Genomic DNA, 9,288 nt, shown 5'->3' on the forward strand with positions numbered 1-9,288 from the left:
CCCTCATCCCAATACATAGCAACAACATCCCCTACTATCTACCCTAATGTATGACTGTACTAGAGAGAATTTCAATGTCACAAAACATTTTACACCTTCTAATGAGCTATATATGTGTTACAAAACATTTGTTTAGCCATCACAAGATATCACCCTCACCTTACCACCACCTAAACATTGTTAAGCTAATTGGCTTATTAGTCCTTTCTCTAACCATATATCTTCCTACTTCCCTTTCGTTATGGTTATATCCTGCACTATTTTGAACTTTTGTATGTATACCCATATTTCTTATTTCTTAGGATTAAAGCCAATTTATTTTCATAAATATTTTAAGCATGTGGCTGGGCTCAAACACCAATCTGAGTATGTAAATGACAATTTTGAATACTTGTTAATTATCTACCCCCATCACTACAAAAAAACATGTAAATACCGATGTTTATTTTTGTAATTTATGTCATTTTTAAATGTCATTATTTACTTGAGTGACGGTTTCCTGAAATATCGTAATTCTTGCCGTCACAAAGTATAATAAGGCGGTTATAGATTAACCGCCACAACAACCGTCATTTTATACAACGTATAAAGTGGCGGTTTAAAGTGGCAAAAAGCGTCAGTTAAAATTGATGTAATACTTTTACTGGATGACAAATATAATGTGAAAAACGACGCTTTAAACTGACACTATTATCATTATATTATGACATTTTTAAATGTCACCAATTTAATTAATTATAGTTAATTCTGAGATTAATTACGTCATTATCAAGTGTATCAAGTGACGTAATTTTAATATTTAATTATTTACTATTTTTTAATATTTCTTATACTTTCATAATTCGATAAAATTATTTTTTCATGATAATTTAAAATATATAAAAAATTATAGCACTATCAAGTAGAAATTGATAAACTAAATTGTTTCATTGTCAATATAACATAACTACACCAAAGTACCAATTCAAGCATTTGAAAAAAAAAGACAACATTAAGAGTACCAAAATATTCAAGCATCTAAGAAAAAAAGACAACATTAAAAGTCCTAAGTCTAAGGTGTTTTGCTTCCATCACTTGATCCTAGTATTTCATGCGGAGATGACACACCACTCCCAATATCTGGTGCCTGCAATGAAGAAATAATATAGTATATATGAGTAAGTGAAATTGAAATAAATGAAATTCAAGGAAAAAGGAATATTTGATTTGGAGAATTTGTTTCCATTTCTTTACATCTAATTACAAAAATGTTACCATTTTGTCCATTTGTTACATATTTTTAAATTATTTTCCATAATTCATATACAAACTCTAGAAAATAATAACATTTTTTGTTACTTATACGAAGAATGTTACTTCAGATAATCATACATCTCTAGCAGTTCTAGAAAATGATATTCACTTAAGAGAAAATAAGTATTCTCGTCCTATAATTTAATTAGAAATCTAGGCCCAAAAAAGAATATCAATAAGATGCAATAAATATTTGGAAAAGTAGAAAATGTTTCCCTCAAAATTGTGTTCCATGAACCAAGAAAATGAATCTGGAAACTCACCACAAGTATACCCCATTTGATCAACATGGGTAGTTGCTAATATATCCATGTTTGAGGACAAAGATAATGTCGTGATAGGTAAATCAACAGGTATTGCATCTAACTATCTTGCTAAGATTACATCCCAAATTCTAAGAGTTCCATCCATACTAGATGACAGAAGCCACTTCCCGTCCTCACGGAAGCACAAATTTGTTATTCGATCCGTGTGACCTTCGAATTTACGCACAAGTCTAAGAGCCACCACATCAAACAATCAAATTGTTAAATCATCTGCTACTGTAGCCAGGAGACATAAAAATCAATAAAACTCTATAATCACTTCATGACCCTATACAGTAGGAATTTCTTTTCCCACACATTTTACATTTTATTTTTTAACCAGACATAGGAATTACGAAAAAACAAACATATAAAATATTCTATTTACCATTATAATGATGATACACAATCTTAACAACTGAACAACCAATCTCCCATATGGATTTAAGATCACGTTCTTTGAAATTCCAAACCTGCAATTATATATATATATATATATATATATATATATATATATATATATATATATATATATATATATATATATATATATATATATATATATTATATGAGAACTTCATGTACAATGTAGCTCTGCTAACCAAAGTGATTATGCTTTCTTTCTATTAACTTTAACAAGTGGAAATTAGAGTATCTTCAAATAGCAAATACAGACCTTTATATCTCCTTTATATCCTGCACTAATCATGAGAGTATTTGTTGAGTCACAAGCAACTCCAACTACTTCACCATCATGAGCACAGCTTCTTGATTCTGAAATGTCAATGTAAGAACCCCTACGAATTCTAGATTAAAGGTTAAACCTTTCAATCCAACCACCTGCTGTCCCTAGAATGGCAAAATTGCCACAAGCACTGATAGCACAAGCCTGTTACCATATGAGAGCAGTAGTCAGCTAGAACCAACCCATTTGTCAACAGACTTTTACACACTTTGTAACATTATTACTCCACACACTTTGTTACTAGAAAAAGGAATTCAAAGCAACAAGTAAGTACTAAAAAATAAGTATAATATTTGTGTATATCTTCTTTGAAAGCAAAGGTTTCCGAGAAACAGAACATATTGAATAAAATGGGATTTCTAACCTTTACAGGTGTTGGATTTTCAAGACATGGATTCAATATGTGCTCACCAAGAACAAAGTTTTGAAGTCTCCAAACATATGCCTTGGCAGTATCCATATGACAAGTAATCACATTGCACCAGTCACGTTCTCTAATTTCAGCTGAAGTTTTCAAAAGAAAAGATGTGATACTTCTAAAAGTAGATTAAATAACAAATTCATCGAATAAAGAAATTTGGAGCTGCAATAATAGATAAGCTACATCTGTATACGTGTCAATCTAATCACAAGATTTTAGGGACTTTTCTTTCACTCAATAATAAATTAGCGACTATATTTGACGATAGGGGCCTATTTGGTGTACAACACAAGACCTTTCATGCGGCTTTTCTTAGTAGAGACATGCAAAAATACACAGCCTTATTCCATTCCGTCAATGTTTTCTCTTTCTCATTGTTATTTTATTTGTAACCTGTTTTTCTTATGGATGATCCTCTATCCTCCAAATTTAGAGTAACTTTCTAATCTTTGTCTCAATGTTTTTATTCTTTTATTCAAAGGAAAAAGTAAACAAACAGTTTGAATTCCAAATTGTGACAATTACTAAATCTTAATTAAATTGACCAGAAGACAACACAAATTATCATTACCACAAACTTCTTTGTAAGCCTATGGCCATATAATCTTCAATCATTTTATCAGTTCAGCAGCACTTTTAGTAAATGAAAAGAATCAATTCATATAAACGACAAATCAATAGATGAAGTTCCATTTATACGTTTGGCCTTCAGGAAAATTACACCTGAATGAAAACGTGCCAGAAAGAACTTACCACAATCAAATGCAATCACAGGCTTCAATTTTCTTTCTTCCTCTTGAGCAACAAATAGACACACAAAATATAAGAGGATAAGTAGATAATTTGAATTAAAGTGTGTAAAACACAAGTTGCAAATTAAGTGTTCACACAAGAAAAATTATTCAGTAACCCATGGATGAATAATATATTTTTAATAATAAAAAAATTCATACACTCATGTTGTGCTGAGTATGTCTGCATGGAGATTATATTCTTTGGCAAATATAAAGGGAACAAGAGCCTCTGTAAGAGAAGCCTACAAAATTAATTACACAATTAATGGTGTCACAAATAGCTATATTGTAGAATTTTCTCATTTAACACTGGACCTGTAAACCTGCCTATCGATTTCGAGCTTCAATGTAGGGGAGACAATGGGTGCGAGTTCCTCGCCCTTCGATGTCGAACTGGCGTTGTCCACTACATGAAGGAATCAAAGAGAAAACCCTAATCGTACAATTGGCCACTCAAATGAAAAATAGGCAAGAGTAAATTCAGAAAGACAACACTAATTTGATGAATGTCATACCAGAAACCGAAAAGGAGTGGTTACATGACCCAATCGAACCTTTCTCCTTCTTGAAGAACCCAATCGAGCAAATGCAGGTGCTAATGTGTATGTGAACGGAGGCAATCGTGGACTGAGGTGCAAATGGAGGTGCAAATGGAGGTACAAACACAGATCGAGAAGGAAGGAGAAAGGAGAAAGAGGTGAAACGAAGAGGTGAAATGAAGGAGAAAGGAGAAAGGAGGAATAGGTGAAACGAAGAGGTGAGTGAACGTTGTGAGAGTGAAGTGATTTGGGGTTTGAGTAATTTGGGTGTTAGTGACTTTTGGGGTTTGAGTAATTTGGGTGTTAGTGACTTTAGAAAGGTAATCTTAGTTAAGAAAATATTAGATTGTTGAGTGGGAAAATGAAATAGAAAAGAGAGCGAACAAAGTTTTACAAATAAAAGGGTACTGAGACAAAAGTGGGATAGGAAATAATTTCATAAAATTATAAAAATAATGTTTTATATAAAGTGGCATTTCAAAATGACACAATTTTAATAATAATATGACAATGTAAAAGATGGTGGTTAGAACCGCCATATTATACATGTACATTATGGTAGTTATCCAATTGACATATTATACTGTGAAAAGCGACAGTTTTAATTAACTGTCGTATTAATAACATCGTTATATACATGATTTTTTGTAGTGCATGTTTTTAGTTGTGCCATTGTAAATACCTCTTTAGCATATACCATTTCATCTCTAAAGATAATATTGTTTCTATGATTCCAAATTACCCAAACTATTGCCATCCACACGCATTTCCAAACACCATTTTGTTTATTGTTCAACTATGTAAGGTAGAATTGTTGGAAATGTATCTTTGCCTTAAAATGTTGAACATTATTAATACCTATCCATTTGTTACATTGATTCCACACAGCCCTTAACACATTACAGGTAAAAAATTAGTGGCTAATGCATTCTTCCTCAACCTCACACAACGAACAACATCTATTATCTATTCTTATCCCTCTATTGATTAGGTTGTCTTTTGTTGGAACCCTATTAAGAATCACTCTCCAAGCAAGTGTTGGGCAAATGGAAGAGCTTTAATTGACCAAAAACAACAGAACATGTCTGAATCATCACCACTAATGTTATCTTGCAATATTTTATAAGCATAATTATCCGAATAATATTTTGAATTTTCGCCTTTCCACTCCCAAATATCTTCTCTCTCCCCATTTAAAGATTTATCTAACAATTGTTCCATCATTAGAGCTAATTGGGGTGTTTCCCAGTCAAATAATTCCATCCTCCATGCCAAATTCCACTCCCAACTTTCATTGTTCCAACAACCTATCTCTCTTATTGTTGCTTCTTTATTAATGGAATTTGCATATAATCTTGGGAATTTTTCTTTTAGTGGCACTTCTCCAATCCATTTGTCATTCCAAAAATTAATCAAATCCCCTTTTCCAAGTTTCCACTCAATAATTTCCTCAAACCAGTTCCCATTTTGGCCTTCACTTGTCACCTTCTTAATATCCCTCCACCACTCTAATTCCAACCTATTACGGACCCTATTGTTTAAATTCGTCCCAGTTTAATATTTAGATTCTAGGATTGCTTTCCACAAGTCCTCCCTTTCTATTCCTAGCCTCCATCTCCATTTCCCAAGTCAAGCAATATTGAACAACTTAAGGTCTTTAATTCCTAGGCCCCCATTCTCTTTTTATTTGCATATATTGTCCCATTTTACCCATGCTATCTTTCTACCTTCACTGCCCCAACCCCATAAAAACTCTTTTTGAATTTTCTTTATCTCAATTTGTACACTTGTTGGCATTTTGAAGAATGACATGTAATATAGGGGCAATGCTGTAATAACATATTTGAACCAGCATACCCTACCAGCAAAAGGACAAGTATTTTCCTTTCCATCTAGCCAATCTTTTCTTTATTTTATCAACTACCTCTCTCCACAATACAAATCTCCTAGAGATGCCACCAATTGGCATACCTAAATAAATGAATGGTAAATGCATAACATCACAACTCAAGATTTCTGAGTATCTTTGTATAATGCCTTCCTCTACTTTTTGCCCTCCTATTTTGCTTTTAATGAAATTAACTTTAAGTCCAACAACTAGCTCAAAGCATCTAAGAATGCATTTTATGCCCAAAATATTTTGTGTGTTTGCTTCACACAAAAATAATGTGTCATCTGCATATTGTAACATGTTAACCTCTATCTCTTTGGTCCATACTTTTATCCTCTTTAATAATTTTTTCTTTACTACTTGCCTAACCATATCAGCCAGACCCTAAACTATTATGTTGTACAAGAATGGGGCTAGAGGGTCACCCTGTCTAAGACCCTTTGTAGGGTTGAACTCATGTGTTGGACTGCCATTGACCAAAACTGAGATTGTGGAAGATTTTAGGGACTCCTTTATCCAATTAATCCGTCTTATGCAAAAGCCTAATCTTTCCATCATGTAAAATAGAAAATCCCACCTGATTGAGTCATATGCTTTCTCATAATCCACCTTAACTACAATACATTTTTTCTTTTTTCTCTTGACCTCATCAATGGTTTCATTAGCAACTACAACACTATCAAGCAACCCTCTCCCCTTTAGAAATGCGGATTGAGTTTGATCGATGACCTTATGTAGAACACTCTTCAACCTTAAGGATAAAGATTTGGATATTATCTTATAGATGCAACCAACTAGAGATATATCCATGTATTGATCTAATCCTTGAGGGTTATTTCATTTAGGTACAAGAGCTATGAAGGAAGCATTACATCCTTTAGGCCACTTACCTATGCTATAAAAGCTATTAATTGCTTGCATTATATCCCCTTTAATAGAACCCCAAAATTTCTTAGTAAAGCTTAAATTAAAGCAGTTTGGACCATGGCTTTTATTACTTTCAGAATCCCACACTGCCTTCCTGATTTCATCTTCTGAAAATAAAGGTGAATGCATACTATGAATAATTTCACTCCATTCATTTTTGTTGCTAATTCTAAAAGTTGCACATGTTTTCTCAAAGTAATTTTAACCCTAAAAGTCCCTCGAGATTGGTGGAGTTAAAGTTGTTTTAGATCGGAAGAGCGTTCTCGATACTTTGTGAGCTTTTTATTCATGGGATGATCGCTTTATTTCATTTCAGATTTAGAAGTTGTTAACTAGTTTTTTGTTTTCTGTATTTTATAGATTTTTTTTCTCATTATCATGCTTATAATTCTTTTACCTAATAAACCCTAAATTCTAAGTTCATGTTATAAATTTAAAATCTTATCTTCAAGAGACAAAATTTTGAATACTTTGACAAATATATTCTTTTAATTCCATTTTTTAATATTTTTAGAAAATCACAAAATTGTAAAAAGAATAAAAATACATATTGATACTCATATCATTTATTCTTTGTTCGCTACTATAAGAGTGAATACTTGTTTTAGATTTAGTATTTAGAAAATAAAATGATTTTGGACTTGCTATGTAGAAATAAAATAGACAAAATTTAGAAATGTACTTAGAAGTTTTCTCAGAACAAATATATTGTGTTAAAAATTATCTTATCACATAGTTGTAATGAGTTGAATAATGCTGAAGACCCAAAAGATATGTGGTGGAGAAGATGATGCCTTTATCCTAGAAATTACAAAATCTCCTCTGTTTTTTTTAATAAAAAGTTTAGTAAATTAGAGAAGAGAACAAAAACATCATGGGAGGACTAGAGCCACAGCCCATGTGATAAAAGAGACATAATATTAGCTAAATCTAAATTCAGCTAACCCTAAACGATTTCTCAAGAAATTTTCCCTTTAAGATGAGGGTAAAAAGGAAAAACCACAAAAAATCATGTTTTGCATGTAATCCAAGATTAGCTAACCTATTCGCACATTTGTTGCCTTCTCTATAGATGTGTGTTACTGTTAGTTGCATGTTCTGTGTCAATGCTATACAAGTTTTCCATCTCTTTATAATATCCCAAGGTGCCATTTCCGGTTTAGCAAAAGCTAGATTCACTAGTGATGAATCACACTCCAACCAAAGGTTAGTCCATCCTCTATCCACTGCAATTTCAATTGCGATGATAGCCCACATCAGTCCAGTTTTAAATGCGACAACCCTTCCAATGAAGGCGCTAAAGCTTCTTAAGTATTTCGCATCACTTCCTCTGAATATTCCTCCACAAGTAGCTGGACTAGATGTTCCCTTTGCAGCACCATCAACATTTCATTTCACCATACTTGTAGTGGGAGGTTTCCAACAAATCCTTGTAATTTGTTGTTACTTTTTACGATGCACATTTACATTGAATATTTTTATGACAATAAAATCTTCTATATTATTGTGCATAGTTCCCCTAGAGATATTGCCTACCATCTTACAATTACTATTTAAAATAGAAAAGGAAGTAGACAGAGTAATTGGGGTGTCATATTTGGCATTGTTTCTCATCTTCCATATTATCCAAAAGATGTTGATGCAGGCCGCAATTCTTATATCTTTGAGCTGAGAGCTACATTGCTTCTCCATGAAATGTAATACATCATTTATGTTATTGCAAATTGTGTTCGTGTTGAACATTTCAGCCAACCATTTCCAACAGACTGATGTGACATTCCAATAGAAGAAAGTATGTTGAAGTGTTTCTTGATCAGCTTTGCATAAACCACATCTAGAGCATAAAGAAATGCCATATTGTTGCAAATTGCTGTCCAATGGGATTTTGTTTTGCAGGATTTTCCATGCCACCAAGCTTTTTGCTGGTGGAACAATTGTAACCCAAATCAATTTCACCAACCTAGGCCCTTGCATAGGTTGCTACAGAAAACCTTTTGTCGCCTTGGTGGAAAAAATTCCATCTGATTCCATCATCAAATTAGGTTCGTCTGGGAAGTCCCCAACATTAAGATTCTTTAGCCAATCATGCAGGAGAGGTAACCATTGCAAAATTGTAGTAGGCAAACACCATCCGCCATTCCAAGCATTAGAAGCCTTTGCTTTTAGATTAAGCATAGGAGGAACCTGTAAACATTCCATTAAGGGTTGAGAACCACACTAAAAATCTTTCTAGAAGCATATAGTTTTTCCATCCCCTAGAACCCATCTTGTATGTGTTAGTATCGCGCAGCGCGCAGCGGAATGTTTAGCGTTTGGACAAAAACCAAGAGGAGGGTGAATTGGGTTTTTAATAAAAATTGTGTTTTTAAAATT

General features: G+C 33.0%; 1 long non-coding RNA gene across 3 annotated transcripts; it reads right to left on the reverse strand.

Moving 5' to 3' along the window:
• Positions 1-908: 908 nt before the first annotated feature.
• On the reverse strand, positions 909-4,417 carry LOC114182657 (uncharacterized). 3 transcript variants are annotated; one of them, XR_014994497.1, is made up of 9 exons: positions 4,074-4,402; positions 3,886-3,964; positions 3,718-3,800; positions 3,518-3,559; positions 2,708-2,847; positions 2,275-2,487; positions 1,987-2,071; positions 1,557-1,789; positions 909-1,126 (listed from the first exon to the last, which is right to left on the reverse strand). It is a non-coding gene; the product is annotated as an uncharacterized LOC114182657 (long non-coding RNA). The 3 variants fall into 3 exon arrangements; XR_014994498.1 differs by having other exon boundaries at positions 1,557-1,835; positions 3,518-3,800; positions 4,074-4,417; XR_014994496.1 differs by having other exon boundaries at positions 3,518-3,800; positions 4,074-4,406.
• Between the last annotated feature and the right edge of the window lie 4,871 nt (positions 4,418-9,288).

Source organism: Vigna unguiculata, chromosome 4, assembly GCF_037176805.1.
Source record: "Vigna unguiculata cultivar grain cowpea cultivar isolate G323 ecotype 2 chromosome 4, ASM3717680v1, whole genome shotgun sequence".
NCBI classification, from domain to species: domain Eukaryota; kingdom Viridiplantae; phylum Streptophyta; class Magnoliopsida; order Fabales; family Fabaceae; genus Vigna; species Vigna unguiculata.